The sequence below is a fragment of the Sus scrofa genome, chromosome 7 (genome assembly GCF_054392235.1).
Source record: "Sus scrofa isolate SSC_HxYL_T2T_F1_AM1 chromosome 7, Sscrofa_HxYL_maternal_Yorkshire_Landrace_v2.0, whole genome shotgun sequence".
Taxonomy (NCBI): Eukaryota; Metazoa; Chordata; class Mammalia; order Artiodactyla; family Suidae; genus Sus; species Sus scrofa.
The window spans coordinates 113,041,693-113,063,726 of record NC_139389.1 but is presented as its reverse complement, the minus strand read 5'-3'; the positions used below and the strand labels follow the sequence as shown (position 1 = coordinate 113,063,726).

The 22,034-nt window shown below is 40.9% G+C and overlaps 1 protein-coding gene across 43 annotated transcripts in view; it reads right to left on the bottom strand.

Moving 5' to 3' along the window:
* Positions 1-22,034, bottom strand: part of NRXN3 (neurexin 3) — a 1,642,123-nt gene that overhangs the window by 799,346 nt on the left and 820,743 nt on the right. The window lies entirely within an intron of this gene.

Sequence of the window (22,034 nt, the reverse complement as noted above, 5' to 3'; positions counted from 1 at the left end):
ACCAGGCCATGTATTTGATAACAAACTAATCTAACTATTCACATTTCTTTTTTTTTTTTAACTCCAATATTTTCTCATTGAAAAAGAAGACAACATCATTTGCATTAAGCTTTGCTATGACTGATCTACAGGCTGGTTCACTGAAGGCCAAATCTTGGCCACATTTTTCCAGCCCTGCCTCCTCTATAGAAGCTTAAAAGCCCAAAACACAATTTCCCATCTACCGTTACCACCAGAGATGGGATGGTATATAATTCTATCCTTGCTGACCAATGATTATACCTGGATTTCTGCTATTCCATTCCTCCTGCCTGGACATACAGCACCTGTACTAAGACTAAGGGCAACAAACAGAAGGCTGAAAGCCAAAACATAGAGAATGTCAAAGCAGAGAGAGTGCGGGTCCCAGATGGCATAATTGAACAGCTGTACCACCCTGGGCTACACTCTACGGATTTTTTGTTACATACGATTTTCAACCTCTCACTGGTGAAGCCATTGTCAGCTGTGTTTTCTGCTGGTTGAAGTTGAACACAGTTACCCATCCATGAAGAAAAGAATTCTTCCTCAGTAAGGTGCATCTTCAGTAAGATAAGCAGTTTCTATTCAAGGTTAATTTAAAACAGGACCATTTTATAGACCTATGGATTTAGAGAAAGTGTTCAAGAAGGGAGAATCCAGGAAAAGGGAGGATGATTTTTTATGGAAGAGACACATATTGAGCTGGATCTTTCAGAGAGTCTGGGAAAGGAGGCTGCCCCTTAACTGTGACAAACAGGGTCAGCAAAGTTATCAAGGGAAGAACATAGCTGGCATATTCCAGGGATCTTGTAAACTCAGCCGTGTGGCTGAAATATGGCCGGATAAATAGGTGGAGTAGATCATGCAGAGCCTGTTAGGCCACTGAGAACAGTGGAGCACCCTGAACAATTGTGAGGTGGGTAGCAATGTGGCAAAGTGGCTCTTAAGGTAGTAAATCTGACTGCAGTGCATAAAATTGGTTGGTGTGGCAAACAACTTGAGGCTGAAAGGCAGAAAAGTACAATAGTCTAGATGTAAAAGGGTAAAGGCTTTGTGAGAAGAAATGGGTAGGGCTGTAAACAAATGGATAGATTATAAAGAATCCTCTAAGAAGGATTCCACAGGCCTGACAGAGGGAGGGATGGGAATAACAGAGAACGATCACAAAGCCCCAAAGGGAGAAGAATGTTGGGATGCTTTGGGAGGTAACTGATTGAGAGAGAGGAGGACTGTCTCTGCAGCAGTCAGATTCTTGGGAGTCGGGGTGGATGGGAGGGAATCCAAGCCTCCCGTGTACACTGTGGGGCCCTATACCTCTGAGTCTCAATGTCTTTATCAGTAAAGTAGAGGGAACTAGGTGCTATGCGTGGTTGTATTAGAGGTGATATATTTAATAGTTGCTTAGTAGATACTTTCTATTGTTATAGTTATTAGTAAGTGGAGAAAGAGAAATTTCGCTCATGAGTGTGATTTTTAAGAAAGTGACAAAATTGGAGTTCCCTTTGTGGCTCAGCGGTTAACGAATCCGACTAGGAACCATGAGGTTGTGGGTTTGATCCCTGGCCTTGCTCAGTGGGTTAAAGATCCAGCGTTGCAGTGAACTGTGGTAGAGGTTGCAGACACGGCTCTGATCCCACGTTGCTGTGGCTCTGGTGTAGACCGGCAGCTACAGCTCCGATTAGACCCCTAGCCTGGGAATCTCCATATGCCGCAGGAGCAGACCTAGAAAAGGCAAAAAGACAAAAAAAAAAGAAAAGAAACTGATAGAATAATGATATAAGGACTTTAAATATTATAGGGATGGCTTTATAGATAGTAATAGAATGATGCAGATTACAGTGCATACCTACCCCCAAAAAGGCATCCTTACCACATCTGTCTCTACTAGTAAGAACCAATAGTCCCCTGTAAAAACGGCACTCTAATTTGGCCTGGTGCTATAAAAACCTCAGGGGCACACAACACTCATCCTTTTCTATTTCACCCCACTCCAGCACCTAACTGGTATGGCTTTCACCATTGCGTGTGATTGTGTGTGTGATTGTGTGTGTGCGTGTGTGTGTGTGTGTTGTGTGTGTGTGTGGACTGGGGCATGGAATAAATGGTTGTGGTATTACATTATCACAGAGAGTAATCAGTCATTTACTCCACAATCCATGAGGTTACATTTCATTCATTTTAAAAATCTGCATTTGAGGCACTCCTGTTTTAGGAGACAGGGGAGAAGAGTCAGGGAAGGAAGGAGGGAGAAGAAGAAAGGAAAGAAAGGGAGGGCAGAGGTAGAAAAGAGAAAGGAAGGGAGGAGGGGGAGGGAAGATGCTTCCAGTGGTTTGCCTAGAGTTGCAGGATGTGGCATTCAGAGAGCAGACGCATGGCGGTGTGTGAGAATTCATCTTAAGTCACTTCTTCAAGTTCCAAACAGAGAGGGAGATGCTCATATTTTTTTTGAACACCAATGATGTACTAGACACCATACTGTAGACTTACTTATTCCAGGTCCATTAGCATTACTTGTGCACCTGAATGATTCCTGATAGGTGCTAAGGTTAAAAGAAAATGAACACAGACCACTGGCTGTCCTCTCTGCCTAGAAGGCCCAAGGCAAATTGGCCCTCTCACTTCACACAGGCGCCCTCACTTCACTTACTGTCCACTTGGATGTCTCTTCCTCAGAGAATCCTCCCTGACCACCACCTGTCCCAGTCTTTCTCTCCTTACTCAATTTACTTTTCTTCAGAGCACTTTGTTCACTTCCAGCATCTGTCTCTTTGCTTGTTATCTGTCTCTCCCACTCAGTGAGAGCTTCGGCTAAGTCTGTTGTGCTCTCCACTTAGCCCCAGTTTTCTGAATAATACTGCGCCTGAAGTTAAGTTTCTAAACTCCTATTTAAAGAAATATACCTTTTAATTCCCGAAGATACTAAGAATCTGTCCTCAACTGTTAGAAAATAGCATTTCCTAAACAGTTCCAATCTCTGAACAGTGTCATCCAGGAAGCAAAGCAATGACAAGAGGCAGCTGCTGGCGTCCACACTGATGTGTCTGCCCACTGCCCTCCATTGACTGGAGGGCTTAGCAAAGCGGTGCCTGGGACCACACACCCGCTTTCCCATGAATTCTTGGCAATCGGGGCTCTACTACTTCCCCTTTCCAAGTGGACTTCATGCAGCTGACACTTGTTCCAAAGGCCTCTACCCTCTGCTTTATAACAAATAACCAATTACCTAATCTGAGGTAATGTGGATGCTGATCAAGGCTAATGAAGATATGGGGGCCGGAATCCTGTTTGCAGCACACGGTACCATTAGGGAAGATTAATCACCTTCTAACCAACACTTCTGTATTCTGGCTCCAAACAGCCGGAGAGGAGAGAGCAGCATCCATCACTGCATCCAAGCAACACCAAATGTGGCTGCAGCCAATCCATCAGGGAGGCACTGACCGACTGCAGGGGGAGCGTGCCAAGCCAACTGCAAGGATGTTTGGATTACAATGGAGACAAACATCCATGGGGAAACAGAGAGTATTGCACAGTGCTGAGAAAGTTGGAGAACAATGGCTCCTGCAGTCGGATTTGTATTCCCAATAATATGGCAGTGGATGTCTGACTTCCAATCTACAGAAGGGCCAACACCCCCCCCCCTCAGTTGTTCTGTTTAGATAGAAACTCTTAGAAGACAGAAGTAATGTTGATTTTAGCTATGCATTTAAGAAATGACTGTGACAGTGCCTAACATATATAAAGGACCAATAAGTGAAGAATCAGGAAGCATTTATTAAATTCCTACTTGTACACAGTACATTATACTACCTCATGTTTTTGGTTTTGTTTCCCTTCTTCCAAAAGTTTTCAGTAAACCTGGAAAGAATTGTAGTGTAGTGTCTACTACCCTCCTTTTAAATCCCTAAGAAAAATGAATGTATTACAAGATTGTTTACCCAGAATACGCAGGACTTGACCTATTCCAGACTCATGGTATTTCTGGAGTTCAGATTCCTTAACTCTAAAAAAGTATGCTAAAAGAAAAAACTTAAGACCAACAACTTTAGGAGTTACCTGATGGCTTTAGCCATTAAGGACTCAGCATTGTCACTGCTGTGGCTTGGGTTCAATCCTTAGCCCAGAAACTTTTGCATGCCATGGGTGCAGCAGCCACAAACAAACAAACAAAAAACCCACAAAACTTTATATAATACCTATCTTTGGACACTTGCAGTTCAATGTCTTGAATCGCTATTGTCTACCAAAACACACCAAGGACCAAGAACAGAGGCAGGCCACGTGACACCAAGGAAAGTGCTGCACCCTTACCTTCTTGACCCTGAGTTTGTTTTTTTGTTTTTTGTTTTTTGTTTTTTTGTCTTTTTGCCATTTCTTGGGCCACTCCCGCGGCATATGGAGGTTCCCAGGCTAGGGGTCCAATCGGAGCTGTAGCTTCGGGTCTACGCCACAGCCACAGCAACGAGGATCCGAGCCGCATCTGTGACCTACACCACAGGTCATGGCAACGCCGGATCGTCAACCCACTGAGCAAGGGCAGGGATCGAACCTGCAACCTCATGGTTCTTAGTCGGATTCGTTAACCACTGCGCCATGATGGGAACTCCCTTGACCCTGAGTTTTGAATCATCTTCCTCTACAACACACACTGGGCTGCCATTGCAAATGATGTCACCGCTACCATCTATACATTTCTTCACTTATTCCATGGTCTGGATTCAAACCAGTGGATAATCATGTCATGCATAAGACAAAGACTCTAAAAGAGCTCTACTGTGTGACAACTTTAGTGTTTAGGCGCTACCTGGACAATTTTCTAATTATTCACATAGCCTTATATTTCTGAATTAAGAACTATTGTTTGTGCCACCTCTTAGGGTGCTTATCACATTCAATCTAGTATTAGGGTAAATTACACACTCCCATCCTCTCCACTAGATTGTAAACTCTTGAAGCATCGGCTGAATCACACTCATCTGTAGATGCCCTGAAGTGCTTGGCGCTTTCCAAGTGAATAGAGGCACTTAATAAACATCAGCAGAATTGGATTTTTTCAAGAGACCATACATCAAAAGAAGTAAAATGAAATTAATTTAATTGAAGCTTATTAAAATGCACTTTCTCTTCTCCCTTCACTGCACAGGAAATTCCAGCCAGCATGAGCTGAAGAGCATCTTCAGCATCAAAACAAAAGACTACTGTTATTTATTGTTCTTCAGCCTGTCACTGTAACCAGGTGACAGGGTGGTGGTTAGAGTCAGGAAGATCTGTATTTGAAAACTGAAAAATGTTCTTTAACAAGCTGAGTGACACTGAGCAAATTCCTTAATAATCATTGAGCGTCAGTTTCCCCATCTGTCAGTTCACAGTGTGGTAGGAGGGACTGTAAATGGGATAACTATAAACCAAGCATCCAGCACAATCCCCAGGTCACAATGAGCACAGGTCTAAGTTAACAACCACATTTTGTGGCTAGAATTAGGCTCCACTGTGATATGACCTGAATCTAAATGTTACACTATGAAATAGCACAACATAGGTATAAAAAAGACTCTAGGACTCCAGAATTAAGTTAAAGAATATCCACCATTATATTCAATTGGTTATGAGTTGACAGGGAGATAGAGAAGGGTGTGTCTGTGTCCATGTGTGTGAGTGTGTGTGTGTAGGCAGAGAGCATTTTTTAAGGAGAGTTTGGTTCATTGATGTGTTTATGCAGAACCCTGCAATTTGGATAATGTGCTTAGAGGTTGTATCCATGGTGACACCCTTGTATACTAAAAGATTAAATGGTTTACTTCACCTAAGATTTAAAAAACAAAAACAAAACAAAAACAAAACGAACAAAAAACCCCCACTGAACTTCGTTTTTAAATATTCCCTGATGAGTTTCCTCCCCTACTTGACCTAAGCCTCCTACTCCTCTACTGAGGCTTGCTGCTTAGCACCCTCAATAAATTTCATTTCAATTTCAAGGAAACGTGAAGCCATCTCTAGCCTTATCCATAGCCAATCTTGCTCTCTTGGCTCCACATGTGGCATTGCTCCTCAGACCAAATTGTCCACCCCTATCTTTCCTTTCATCAGCTCCTACCTCCTTCAAGACCATGTTCTATCAGTCATCATCTCCCTTCTCAAGTTTCAAGTATCTCTTTTCCCACTGCCCAGATTCATAAAAGAATCTTTCAGGTTAAACTCTAACCTTCTCTGAGACAGAGTTCACCTTCTGGCTGCTGCCCCGTCTTGTCTCCCCTCTCCACTGAACTTCAGGGCATCCTCTTCACTCTTGCTCTTCTCCCTGCCTCCACTGATTCTGGTCTCACCTTCTTACTAAGTCATCACCCACTTACCAAGCCCAGGAGGCATTCTCAGCAGTTCTCTTCCTAGACCTCTCAGAAAGACAGACACTCAGGATTTTACTTCCCTCCTTGTAAAACTCTACTCTACTGGCCTCTGTGTCACAGAGATGCTCTTGCTGACCTTCCTTCCCTGTATCCATCAAGGGCATTGCTCCCTCTCAAGCACAAGCCTGGTGGTGTCCTTCACTTCATCTGATCTTCAGTCAAATGTCCTTTCCTCACAGGTCTTCCTCCCAGGAGTTACCCCTGGCCCTGTTCATTCCCTCCTTACCTTGCTTTGTCTTCTTAGCGCCTTCACTATCTTCATTATATTATGCACACTTATTTATTTTCTAAAATCAAGTGAGACATTAGGTTATCAAAAAAGATGTGTAACCCTCCAACTTCCAAATGAAAAAGTGAGATGACATATGTGCAAATAATAAGACCAGTTGCCTTTAACTGAGCTCTCACTAAGTTCCAGGTGTCAGAAAAGGTGTCTTATATACAGGCCCCCATATCACACTTGAGACTAGACATCCTATTACAAAGGTTTACTGTCACTGTGAAGGAACTCAGGGTCAAGGGAGGTAACTGACCATCACTGAGTGGCAAAGGTGGGACTTGAACCAGAGCACTCTCTCCAAAATGCTTCTCTATATCACCATGCTAAATGAATGAGAACAGCAGTTTGTTGTAAAAGAGATCAGAAAAGAGAAATCATTTTCCGGCTCTGGTAGATAAAGACTTTACTGAGTGAGGAGTTAAAACTTTAATCTTGAAGGAAGAATAGGATTTTTTTTTTCTTTTGTCTTTTGTTTTTTTAAGGGCCGCACCCACAGCACATGGAGGTTCCCAGGCTAGGCATCTAATCGGAGCTACAGCTGCCAGCCTACACCACAGCCACAGCCACACCAGATCCGAGCCTCCTCTGTGACCAACACCACAATTCACGGCAACACCAGAACCTTAACCCACTAAGCAAGGCCAGGGATCAAGTTGGCAACCTCATGGTTCCTTGTTGGATTCGTTTCTGCTGCACCATGATGGGAACTTCAAAGAATAGGATTTTAATAGGTGGGGAAAAGATGGGGAGAAAGACGCTTGATTGGTCTAAAATTCCTGAGATCCAGGCAGGGGTGCTCAGTAGCCTGGAAGCTCCTGGATATTTTAGTCACACTTGATTTGGAGAAAGATCATTTTTATTCTGAAATAATTTATCCTTTGGAGGCAAAGAGTGAGGCACTAGCGATGGGTTCATTAGATTACTTTAAAAATCTAGGTCAGGGAAGAGAAAAAGGATCAGAGAAGTCAGAATGGCTATATCTACTACCTATCCATCTGTCGATTCACTTAATCATTCTACCTTTTATTTATCAGTGGCCTACTCTCTATAAAGAATTGTGATAGATGGGAATATGAATAAAATACTGTCCATAAGAAACCCACAATCCTACAGGAATTAAATAGTAAACTGATATAAAATGAACATAGTTGTAGAATCATTATCTGAGACATCCCAAATGAAGCTCCCTAGACCTCAGAATGTGAAGAAATCACATCTGACATGCATAGAAGAGGCAGTGCTCCGATGGGGTGAGGGGCGGGTGCGGCGTTAGAGAAAAACATGTTTCTCCCACAAAAGCTTCTTTGTGTGTTTTTCTTATATATATGTATTTTTTTTACCATTAACTTTCTATTAACAAACACCTGTGTTATAAGAAGTGCCCAAAAGATTCCCTTTGATGGTAAGAACTCCCAATTGCTTTCAAGACTCCTTATCAGAGAAGTTGATTTGCTGGGTGTGGCAGCAAGCTAGCTTCACCAGATACTGAGATGGCCTTCCAGGTGCTTCTGCAGAGAGAGGTTTCAGTCCCTTATATCCTTGTCCTATAGTCCATCATTTAATTCCCAAAGCCACAGCCCACTGTGAGCAGAAACTATTCCATGCCAACTGTTTCCCTCAATCTTCTCATGATATAGAGAGCAGTAAGTCTGGCTGCAGAGACCAAATATATGGAACAATGTGTGTAGAAAGTCTAGGCTACCCCCATACTGGGATAACTTACTTCAGTAAGCTTTGGAATATTGTGGCTGACCTGAGTCCTAGATGGGACCTGAACATTTCTTGCCAGAGTGACTTTTTCTACCTCCCCTCTAAGCCACCTGGATAACTTCCCTAACTCCAATGCCACAGGCAGGATTAGTGGAGTCAGAGCCCTACAATGGAACATAACATATAAAGTAGATAACTCAGTATGAGAGTCTCTAGTTCCATCCATGTTGCTGCAAATGGTATGATTTTGTTCTTTTTATGGCTGAGTAGTATTCCTTTGTGTACATACACCATATCTTCTTAATCCATTCATCTGTTGATGGACATTCAGGCTGAAGTAAGTCAGAAAGAAAAAGACAAATACCCTATGATATCACTCATATCTAGAATCTAATATATGGCACAAATGAACCTTTCCACAGAAAAGAAACTTATGGACTTGGAGAACAGACTTGTGGTTGCCAAGGGGGAGGGGGAGGGAGTGGGATGGACTATGAATCTGGGGTTAAAAGATGCAAACCATTGCATTTGGAGTGGATATACAGTGGAGATCCTGATGTATAGCATAGGGAACTATATCTAGTCACTTGTGATGGAACATGCTGGAGGATAATATGAAAAAAAGAATACATATATATATATATATGTGTGTGTATGTTTGTGCAACTGGGTCACTTTGCTGTATAGTAGAAGATTGACAGAACACTGTACATCAACTATAACGGAAAAAAATTAAATCATTAAATTAAAAAAAAATAAAGAAGGTAGCTCAGGAAGGGGGAGGTTAGAGGAGATGAAATGGAAAACCATAAGTGAGGGATGGACACACAGGTTGACTTTCATCTGAGTCTCTCTAAGTGGATGCAGCTGTCTCACATTTTGTTGTGGGTCCATGGCATCATCACGGGACCAGATACTTGTTGGGGCTGGAGAACTAGAGTTCTTATAGAAAGGGTGGATGAACACAACCTGGTGGTCCATGGAGTGTTCCACCCTAGGGAGGCAGTGGTTACCTGATCTACCCACTGATGTACTCCACTGATGGAGGCATCATTTCCTTCCTCTGTTCCCAAAACGGCTCCACCCTAACTTTAAGAGTCAGGCATAGACAGTGATAGTGGTCAGCCCTCTGTTCATTCTATGAATATTTGAGGGTCACTGTGCTAAGTACCAGACTTAGAGTAATAAACAAGACAGATGGAATGTCTATCATGGAGGTTACCGTCTGCCCTCTATGGGCAGAAAGGTTACAAGTCTTTTCTCCATTCCCCACTTGATGCTCTGGAGTTAATTCTATGGCTCCTCTGTCCTTTGTTCCATATGTTTGCTCCCTACAGCCAAGCTTATTGCTGTTGCCAGCAATTTCCCCTGTCATTACAGCTCATAGACTTGGGAGCCTTGGCTAGAGCAGGGAGGGCTTGAGAAAGAGGAAGTAAAAAGAACTGCTCTTAATTACAGAAAGCTGAAACAGTTTGCTCAGAGTCATTAAATCAGACAGTGGTAGAGTTAAACAAAACATCCTCAAATCCCCCAGATTAGGTTAAACCCTCCCACTGTTTGCATCTGTAGTACCTTGAATCTTGCCTTTTGTAACATTCAACACTCATGTAGCTCTTTATTTAATGTCTGTGTTCTCCAGCCAATTTCAGGCTCTACTAGAGCTGACACCATGCCTATTATTTTCACTGTGCTAGCCTCTGCATCTGTACACTCTTGGTGTAAAGTAGGTGGACAAAAATATTTGTTGAATGTACTTTAAATTTGCAGGCACCCACATAGCTGTCTATTAAAAGTAGTTTCCCACATCTAAAAATATTTCCCTTACACAAAATTTTTGAGTGTGGAGATCTTGGCAAAAGGGCCTGGGACCCAAGGTAGATTTTAGGGAGATAAGACTCTAAACCAAAACAAGAATGGATGAGCCATAAGTGTGGATAAAGATGTTCCCAGTGTGTAATACAGATGTGAACTGGTGTGGGCTAGGAGGTCTTGGGTGTATCGTAGTACCACAAAGATTTCCTCCCCATTGCACAAAGTTGCTTATATTCAGCCCCTGTCACTTGTGGCTGCTGCATAAGCCAGGCTTCAGAAAGCAAAGAAAGACCACTAGGGGACATGGGTGAGGTGAGAGGAGAAAGACGAGAAAGATGTTTGCTTTAGAAAATCACTGGCTGCCAAGGATGACTTCCTTTCAAGCATGGTCTGAGACACTGAGCAGCCAGTTGAGGGTACCCTTTAATAGGGAGGAGTAGGAAACAATGAGGTTTTGAGGAAAGACCAACTATTCACACAAGAGAAACTGGAAATCCCGACGCTGGAGAGAATTCACATCCCCTAGCATCTCTTGGAGCCCAAGAGAGCCGTAATGAAATGGCCATCTTGCTGTAGGATGCCATTTACCATTGTTGGGCCACTGTGCCTAAAAGTGCTTCTGCAGTTGGCCGTACATGGTCAGGGCCACACCCCTTTGGATAGAACACAGAGCCTCTCCGCCAGATCATGAGTCCAAGTGCCAATCATCTTGGGATAAACTAGACTTTGACTGAGAAATTAAAGACCAAGGAGATCAGCCTTGGAACGAAGAGAGGGACGTTTTTCTCAAGGTTCTCTTTGCTTTGGGCTCAGAATTCTAGTCTTACTTAAGGATCTTAAAACCAAGGTCACCTCTGACTGGGAGGAAGCCCTGGAGGGACCCCCATGAGGGGCGACCAAGGCCTATGTCCTCTCTGAGCATCCACAGCTAGGAGGCATTGGGTCTCCCCATCTTTGATTCCAGAGGAGTCAAATACTGCGGCCTGTCCCAGTTGTGGTTTACAGAATCTAGGAAAAGAGTGCTGCCTGCACCTGGAGCAGAGCAGGAGCAGGGCAGTATTTCTCACAGCTGAGACAGTGGTGGCACTGGAGAAAGGGATTCTCAGGACCAAGGAGAGATCCACAGCCCCCTTCCATATGAGCTGAGACTTCTCAGCTCCCTGTAGAGGATGATGGTGCCAACACCCTTAATTCTGACCAAATGGATTTTCATGCCAGGTTTTGGAAAAGAACTTGTGATTCAATAAACTATGAGTAGTGTGGGTGCTGCAAACTCCATAAGGGCAAAGAAGATTTTTTTGTCTTCCTTTCCATTTTATCTCCAGTGTCAGATACAGTATCTAATACACTGTAGGAAATTTATTACTATGGATGAACAAATGGATGAATGAATCTTACATTTTGCTTTGTACACCAGTAAAAACAATATTTATGAAGGGGTGAATGCATTAAAATGAACATCCACTTTAGAAATATAAAAGTCAGATGAGGTGGTTACTTAGAGATTTTCACTTAGATAGTTGGAAATATTGGTAAACTCTCTAAATACTAAATTATGAAGGGGGAAGCAGAATTAACTTAATGAAGACCCTGACTTAGCATTTCATAGCCAACAAGGTAGTTGGCCAACTCTAACATGAATAGGAATGTATTCAGCATCTCAAGAACAAAAGCTTCTTTAGAAGAAGTGAATAATCCCCTGGAGAGCACTGTCTACCCACAGAAAGTGAAGTGGGCCATTACGGGAATTTTGTTTTTGTTTTAGCAGGTACGGAATACCAACATTGTGTAAGTAGCTTTGGTACACACAGAATTAGGCAAAAACTGGTCTGGAGTAAATCCTGCCACTCCAACAGAGCAAAGAAAACCAGCGGATAGATACATCAAGAGTAGTATAAATGTACAATGGTGAAATCCAAGGAGGTTTTAGTAAGCCGGTATCACACTCATGCAGTAAGGAGATATTTTTTGTTTTTTTAACCTCCTTTAAGATACATTGTCACTTGGTAAGAAAGCACTGGTGGACTTTCAAACATTTTAGGAACCCTTACTGACTTGCTGGAAATTTGACTCTATGCATTCTTATTAGGTGAATTTTATACAGGCAAAGCCGAAAAGTTCCTGAGCTAAATCTTTACCACCACAGCCACCCCTCCTCCTCCCCCGCCAAACACACACACACACACACACACACACACACACACACTGTATTGCCCCACCACCTTCAAATACAGCCAGTCAGGCAGAGAATGCAGGGCCAGACTCACTGTCAGAAACATCACTGTGAATTTCTGCTTGACAATGCTAAAGGACATATGCTTACCAAAGGTTAAATGAGTATGATCACAGTCAAACCATTCCAAGGCCTTTCTGTCTACAGTTTGAGGAAAAATAAAACGTTGAAAACAGCAAGCAATCTTTAAATAATTAAGCCAAGGAGCTCATCTGCTCTCGCATAATCAATTCTTCAGCAGCCTGGAAGGCTTGAGAAGGACAGTCAGGATCTAAATTCCCATGAAGGAAAGAGCATGACAGAGGGTCGGTGTGCGCAGACTCTGCATCTGGGCGGTCCCCTGAGGCAATGCACTTGCTCTCTGGAATCCTCTTGTGCCTTCCGTAAAATGCGGGTAAAAGATCCACCCTTTTTACAGGGTAATGTGGGGAGCACAACATCTTCAAAGGCTCTCCTATAGCTTTTAGAACACTAGCTCACACTCAGCTTAGTACTCAAAGCCTCCCTAATTCTGGCCCCCACCCATGTCCTCAGTGAATCTCACTGTGCTCCAGGCTACCAAACTCTCCTAATTCATCAAACTCGATAAGGGGCTTAAGTTTTTTTATTTACTTTTTCCTCCTTTCTTCTCTTGAGAGTCTAGTCATCCTTCTAGATGCAGCCTGCATGTGTCTTATTAGCCATGCCATCTTAACAAGACAGCCCCGCAGTGTTCTCCCAGGCCATCTGACTTCCTGCCAGTAACCTGTGCATAAGGCCACCACACTGAACAGACTACTGCTCTGCTGTCTCTTGACCTTTCCCACTAGACTTTAGGATCCTTAAGGGGTTGAGCCTTATTTCAGGATCCTCAGCGCCTGGCTTCTTGCTTGGTACATAGCAGACATACAGACGTGAGTAGATAACTAAACATGACTTCATAGTCAACCCATTTAAGGAACTTTTCTGTTTATTCCACCAACTACTATCTCATATTCTGGTCTTATCCCAGAAAATTACTCCCTGATAGCAGGAATGCTTCATTTGCTGACACGTCAACAAATAAAATCCTTGCATGGTATGGAAATGAGTGAATTCAGGGTCTATAGGTAGCATGATGGATGAGCTTTGTTGGATTTGGACTCATGCTATTTATTTCCCCATTCAGTTGCTTCCTTTCCACCCCAGTCCAATTTGATGTCAATTTGTTTGAATTATCATCCACTCCCCTTTTTGTCTCTGCTGATATTGAAATGCAAAGAAGAAAAATCACGTGCTGGACTGTATATATGTTCCACAGCAAGGTTGGCAGGGCAGCCAGTGTGCTAAACTCTTGAGCACAATTTCAGTCACTTAGCATGACTTGCTCCACTTTGGAGGAAGAAAGACTCATTATAAGTGCAACCTGTTGAGATAATATGCTGATGAGATAACTGAGTTAGTTCCACCTATTGATGTTCCTTCCCAAAGGAATAATGACAATGTATTGCAAAAAAAAAAAAAAAAGTGGAAAAGGAGTATCTAAAATTTTCAAGTAGGTTTAATTATCTTGGTTATAAATAGCGATGATGATGGAGAAAACCCAAATTGAACAGACCTAACAGGCACAGCCATAGACTTGTATTGGGCTTTTTCCTGGACCAACATCTAGGAGGAAAAGAAAAAAAAAAAAAAAAAAAAAAAAAAAAAAAAAAAAGGCAAGCAAGCAAGCCTAAATTTGACCTATAAGACCAAAGCACCACCTAGTGGGAAAAATTAAAAACAACCGCTTTTGCACATGATCTTTTTAAACCCAACAGACGAATGTTTTCTTGGATGGCCGGTCTCTCAGTGTCTAGTGAATTTACAAATTCTTCTCTTTTAAATTTATGCTAAAAATTAATTGCAGACTTGTAAAGAAAGAACAAACAACAACTTCTTTTATTATCTCCCAAACCTGTTAACACAAACACTTGGGGCCTCTACGTAAATAGAGATGTGTGGGCTGTACACCATCTGTGTGCAATGCTGTTTGCCAAGTATCTTCTTATAGCAACCGGCATCGCCACAGCCAGCATTCCTGGCCATCTCTATCTTCTCTGGACTTTGTCTGATCCCTCTCTGGGAAAGTGCTGAGGTCAAAATTCTATTTTGTGCCACAGCATATGGAAAGACAAGATAGAGCATGAGCTCCTAAGAGACAAACCTGGATTTGATTCCCAACTTCCTACTTCCTAGCTCTGTGGCTTGTGGACCAGACATCTCAATTCTTACACCTCTTTGCTGTTATAACTGGGAGCAATAATAACATCTACATGCTGGGGTAATAATATTTAATTGGAAGACTGTTATAAAAATCAACCATGAGAATATAAATAACCTAGGGCTGTTTCCAAAATTAGGAAATATTTCACAAATATTTTTCAAAAGTTTTATCATTCTATTTATTAGCTTATTCTAATCTTTACCTAATGGTTTCAAGGATGCAAAACAAAATCCATGAAGTGGAATTTCACTAAGGTGAATATGCTATCCCTTTCTGGACTTTGTAATTCTTTAGAGTAGTCAGTTGATATATTTCAACAACATTTAGGATTTTGTTATCAATCAAGGGATGAATTATACTCCAATGGGTGCCAGATAAGCTCCTGCAGACATCATGTGTGATATGCAGACATGACCCAAATGTTGGTTGGTTGGGTGGTTGATTGGTTTTATGGCCCAAAAAAAACCACCTCTGAACCCAGCCAGAAAGAGGACAACAGTATTGCCAAGTCATTGTGCACAAATCCACAGCCAGTATGCTTCCTACATTTCTTTTTCCTCAACTGGATTTAGAGACTGCCTTGAACCAGTCAAGCACTCTACTATAACACAGGCTACAAATGAAATATTTAAATAGATCTAGCTAGATAAAGAATAGAAATAAAAGATACGATCAGTTCTAATGCCCCCTCCCTTTGTGTTTTCCAAATTGGCCAATACTGACAATACCTTTTTTTTCAATGTTTGTGTCAGAGCCTTTAAGGAATCTGTATATTTGAGTTGGAGGAAAAAAAGAGTCACTTCTAATATTCCTCAGAAGAAAAAGTGACAACTCAGGAATATCTTAAGGGTCTCCTTTTATTTGCTGGCTTTTTCATTCTCTTGCAAAAGAAGACTTCGTTTAACTTCAAGGGGGTGAACCAACCACAGGCATTTATAACAAAGAGACAGATGGTTGAACTGGTCACCTATCTGCAGAAATAATTCATGGAGAGGAAAAAAAAAAGCAGCAGAGAACAAATAATTCTTATGTGTATGTGTATGGTTTCTAATAACCTCAAGCTATCCTTTCTATTTAAAAGATGAAGCTGAATCAGTGTAGTAAAAAAATGGGGAAAAAGAGAATTGTTACCAATATCCTCACTGGAGATGGATGACATGAAATACTCCCATTTGATTATGATGGATGATCCTCGCTCTTTACTCTGGAAAATGAGTAACCTCCCCCACAAAGCACCTCCCTCTAGCCTCCTGGAGGAAAAGGAGGGTTCTCTCCTGTCCAAAGCTGACAAGGGATTTAACCATGCATGGGAGTAAGGAGTCCCTAGGGTTTAGCATCACGTTGACTCAGAAGCAGCAAATGAATTCAGCTTGGTCCCTGGACTCTCAGTAAAGACAACCAATAAATAAATAAATAAATAAGAATCTGTTCTTTTTCAGTATTCCTTTGGTTATGTTTTCAATTCAGATCTGCATGTGATTACCATTTTTTTTCCTAGAATCCCTTTTTTTTTTTTTTTTTTTTTTTTTTTGGTACATGTGGATCTCAAAACCACCATCACTAAGAATGGTGCCATTTCATATACCGATGACTTTCCCCTCAGTCTTATAAAGAACTAGTATAAACCAATGCTTGATAAGCACCTAAAACATTCATACTTAATACATATTTTAGCATTAGAGAAGAGTACTTTCCTAGGAACAAGCTGAGAGGACCCATGAGCGAGCAGAAGAGACCCAAGCAGAACAGGACAGAATAATTAGGTCCTCAAATCTCTTTCTAGGAAACATCATTTCCATATCACCTAATTTGAAGAGCAATAGGAAAATGTGCAGATTCAATGCAGACATCAGAATCTAAATCCTAGAGTTTCCTTTTGTACCTAATTTTGTGTGTGTGGGGGGAAATAGGGAAGAAGCCTGAACTGGTAAACTCACACTAATTTGTGACTTTTTTTTTTTAAAACAAAGAATCTATAATTCTTAAATTGGGTGGTAGGTGCATGAGCATTTATTTTATTATTTTTGTATTTTACATGCATCAACATGTTATAAAGGTTATTTCCATGTGTTCAGCATTTAAGACAAATATGAAAAATATTTTTTAAAAATGAAAAACAAATTACTGTCTTCAACAATGACAGTAAAAATCTCACATTTTAAAATAAAGATTGTGGGTATAAGAGTATTGTACCTTGTATTTTCTGCATTTTCCATACGCTTTAAATGTTTCATAATTTTTTTTTACTTTTTTAAAAAAATTTCATTTTATTGGAGTATGATTAGAGTTAACATAACATTGTAAATCAACCATACTCCAATAAAATGTTTCATAATTTTAAAATTAAATTGGGCTTTTAAAAAAATCACATACTGCTTTTCACCTAAATTAGTGTTAGGTGATAAGGTAGAACAGTGTTGATTCTGACGAATGATTTTCTATTTTCTCAAAGGGAAACAGTTTCCATCTTGAGCCCCCCAAGTACTGAATAACCCTTTCTTCTGTGGATATCTAAAAAATTTATAAAACAGTGGTAGGGTTTATTTCTCAAAAGTAAAACAAAATTACAGAGAATATGAGTAACCTTGGGTTGTCCTGCTTTAGCTATTTGACAGAGCCTAAACTTTTTAAGTCAAAGAACCAGAAAATCATAGGATTAAGACAGAGGCAAATAGTAGCTGACCTTGCATCCATCTTCTCAGGGGTGGTATATGACCATGATTTATCAGTTTCTCCCACCTAATCCTATCATCAACACAATTGTTTTGTTTTGTTTTGTTTTTTGTCCTTAAAAAATAAGATAAAATCCAAGGCTTCTTTTGGAAAGACAATCCCAGGCATGTAGCATGGCTGAATTTTACCCAACGTTACACTTTGAAGATTCTCTTCAGCAGTTACAGTTGACAGGAAAAAAAAAAAAAAAAAAAAAAAAAAAAATCAACTGGAAGCAATAAACCAAGCAACTATGAAGCAAAGAAATGGGAGTTCCATGTTTCAATGTTCATGGCCTGAATACGATTGTTAGAATACAGTGCATCTGTAGGCATGACAAATGTCTTGATAATTCTCATACCAAATGGTACAAAGAGGGGGACGGGACATAAAACATCTGAATTACCTCATGCCCTTGCTACAAGGTTTTTTTTTAAATCAGAATTTGGTAAGATTTTTTGTAAATGTACCAAAAGATTTTCCTGTTGCAGGGGCGGTTTCTCTATGCACTCTCAAGGTTCAGAAAGTATTCTTCTTGAAAAGGAAAACTTGCACCCATTTCAAATTGAGGCAGGAGATAAGCTTTGAATGCTTCCAGCATTTCAGTTCAGTGATAGAGAGTGGGAAGGATTCTGAGGAGTAAAGAGTCAGAGCCCTCCTGTATTTCTATCAGTGAGAAGCCTGAAGCCTGAGCACAGTAGTAGAACATAACTGACCACAATTCTGCCTGCAACAGGGGAAAAATGAACTTGGGATGAACTTGTTCCTAGCCATATACAGCCAAGGGTATTAAGATTATAATTTAATCAGAGGGGCCATAAAAATTCATTCCATTAGAAATCACGCAATAAATAAGATCTAGTAGTTTTTAAACCAATGTACCCCTGAAATACTGTGCACTATCTGTGTAACAAAGAAAGAGGTTTTAAAATGAGAAGTAAATTCTTTTTAACTTTTAAAACAGCTTTAGTTGTAAATAACAAAAACAAAGTTAAAGCTTAAAGGAATAATAATAATTAAAGCTTTTAAGATTACAAATGCAGTAGATGCCTTAAATCTTTGCTGCTTAACCAATGCTTTGAATATTACAATTGGTTGCTCCTGCTTCCATGTAGCTTTTAAATTGAGGCTAACCCTAAAGTTCTCACTACCAACACTAGCTCACACCATTTTCCCATTTACCCCAGCTATTACAAGAGCCTCCTAATGGCATTTTTGCCTTCACTAGCTCTTCCAAAAATATTCATTGAATCCCCACTGTGTATCAGACACCGCTCGAAGGTCTGATTTTAGAGGTAAACAAATGGATGTGGTATCTTACATGGGCCTTGCTACCTTCTTTTAACTCACCTCTCACCCTCTGCCAGGGAGCACTTTCTAAGACAGAGCTCTTCCCATATCATATTTACTCTAAAACTCCCACTGGTTCTCTTCCTCCCCACTGGTCCTCCTCCCTTCCTCTTCCTCCTTCCTCTTTCCTCCAAAATCTTCTGCCTCCAGGACCGGTGGTCAGACCTCACCCAGGCCACTTCTCACCACCCTTCACCCTCCCTCTACTCCAACCAAACTTTCTTCACCCCAAGTGATCCCTGACTTTGCCCGCCCCCTGCCTTTGCTCACTTTGTTCTATGTAACACTGAGCATGAGCAGAACTGGGCTTGTATTCTAACAAAAGAGAAAGGAATACATTAGACTTCTCTACCAATGGTACACCTAGATACCCTGGTTAAGCAGGCTGCCTTGAAATGGGTCTAGGTTTTAGTGAAGTTTAGAAAAAAAGGATAGAGGAAATACTTAAAATACAAAGTCACCTCCAAGAATAAAACTATGTTCTTGCAAAGGACAGGGAGTAACTTAGCACACATGTTAAGATGCCTTTACTCCTTAGGATACAATGCAGTAATTTCTGCACAGGCTCATATACTTGTCTAAGTACACAAACTTTCTTCTAACTTGCCCCTTCTTTATACCATGGAGACGGATTATGTCTGCCCTCTATTCCCTGGCCTTTTACTCCAGTCTAGTCAATATATGTGAAGGAGGGAGTTCCCATCATGGCTTGGTATTAACAAATCCGACTAGGATCCATGAGGATGCAGGTTTGATCCCTGGCCTCGCTCAGTGGGTTAAGGATCTGGCGTTGTTGTGAGCTGTGGTGTAGCGTTGTTGTGAGCTATAGTGTAGGTCGCAGACATGGCTTGGATCCTGTGTTGCTGTAGCTGGGAATTTCCATATGCCGCAGGTGCAACCCTAAAAAGCACCCCCCCCAAAAAAAATGTGAAGGAGAATATGAACTAGTGGGACATGATATTGTACAAAACACTATTTAGAAAATATTAACTTAGGATCACTGGCTAGTGAACCAATAGTCAAGAGTTCTGGTTCTTGCACTCTGCTACTCATTACCTGTGTGATCCTGGAAAAGTCAATACTTCCTTTTGAATCTTATTTTTTTATAAGTAAAACAAGAAATAAATGAGATATTTATTTATAAATGAACAATTATAAATTATTCATCAACTGATTGTAATGAAGAGATTTTATAAATTAATGGTTTTGTGCTTTGCATGGCCCATTATAACTCACATTTTTTACTTCCAAAGTGAGCTTTCAGTTGTCATCATTACCCTGAATTGGTATCAAATGTTTCCTCTACTCATCAAAAATTTACTGAAAATCTATAATCTGCCAGGTTTCTCCTAAAATACTCAGAATATAAATAAGGCATTGTATCTACTCTACAGAATTCAGTTAACGGTGATCAGAAAAATTAGCAAATACTTCAGTGAGAAAATCACTCTTTTTCAATGGCTGCCACTGTGGCTGCCGCTATGCTTAGCAATGTGCTAGGAAAGATAATCACATAGTCCTGATCCAAATTAGAAGGAAAAAAATATGCAAAAGTAAGCATGTTGTGTAAACATGGAAATTCTGCAAAAATATTCATACCGTACAAGGCCCCCCAATCAACATATATAGATGAACAAAGTAGGGAGGGTGAGCCGAATAGATAAGGATTGTTTAGGGCACATTTGGAGAAGAGAGTTTTCCCACTGGTGCTTAGGTTTATGAAAGTGAGACCTAGAAGATGTGAAATGGAAAATTATGTTTGAAGAAAAACCCTGGAAGGTTTTAATTGCCATGCCACAGAAATTTGAGGTGTTTAAACATAAACAGCAAAGCTTATGAAGAAATAGGAAGAAAGACACATCACTCCTACTAAGTGAATACTCACTAGCAAAGTAGAGAACAGGACATCACTCTAGAGAAGATAGAATGCTCAGAATTTAGGGTCAAAGCTGGGGTGTTCACAAAAAGGACTGCATTGAGGGCATGGAGGCATGGAGAGCTTGGAGGATATGAGTTTGGGACCAACTGCCAAATGCCTGGCTTTCCCCAGCCATAATGCAGCAGCTACGAAACCCAGCAGAGGAAGGTACTCAAAATTCAGGTAGTGTGGCCAGGTCACAAGGAAAGTATTGGCAGGAGTGTCATTTATATTCCTAACTAGGAACTCCAGACAGTATACAAAGGCAACTGAAACTTTGAGACTACAGGGAGTAGAAGGTAGAGTCAGGTGGCAAAGTTTGGGAGAGAGGTGAAACCTTAGGAAGCGATTAAGAGCAAAAGAAACTCTCTTTGATGGCTGGCCAGGCTTTTGAGGAAGTCAGGTTATTAGGGAAATCATACATGAAAACTGAAGTCACCAAGGTTAATGCAAAGGATGGAGTGAGAGGAAGGCTATGAACAAGGAACTCAGTTCAGGCTGTTCTTCACATCCCGAAGGTCAGGAGATGCTGATGATGAGGATGGGAGAAGATAGCAATAAAGGAAGGTGGACCTTAAAAGAAGAGATTATTATGGAACAATGACTGTGATCTGTGTTCTTATTCCAGGAATAAAAGGACTGAGAAAAAATTAGCCTTCACCTAAGGAGACTTCAAAGGATGTTATCAATGCAGAATATCCAGATTTTAGTCAAGGCATAGGTGTCGAAACTGTTAATTTGTTCACATTAGGTAAATATGCACGAAGCAATGGTGTATCCATGTGGTGGCAATTACTTAATCATTTGTGGTCTACTACTTACATGGCATGAAATATTTGTCATTAGAAATAAACACTATTTATATAAACACATTTCTACAACACCAAGGCACAGAAGTAAATAAATCACAGTTCCCTAAAATTAATAGACTAAATATAAAGAGAAAAATCATACCCATGTGAATATACTTCAAAAAGAATTTAAATCTCCATCATCTAAATATTCTAACCAAATTCTTAAAACCATGTTCCCAGGAGCAACCAGAATCTGGAAAGTGCAGATTCTCTGCATAATAATTCTCATTAGCGCCAGTTCTTAAGATGACGGAAATCTATCTTTTGGACACCCTCTCCCCCATTTTTCCTTTCAGACACTAAGCAGTCACACTTTTACCCTTCGTTTCCTCAGATACTATCAGCTTCATAGGTTCCAAAGAGCTAAGGACGTTCTGCTCCTTGGAACTGATTATCAACATCACCATGACTGAGACTGTGGTCTGATCCTCCAGGATTTGCAGCTGAGTTCATTATGGAGGACTCCTGGCTAACCAGGTTAATAGAATAATGTTACTGAGCTATGGCTTCTCATTC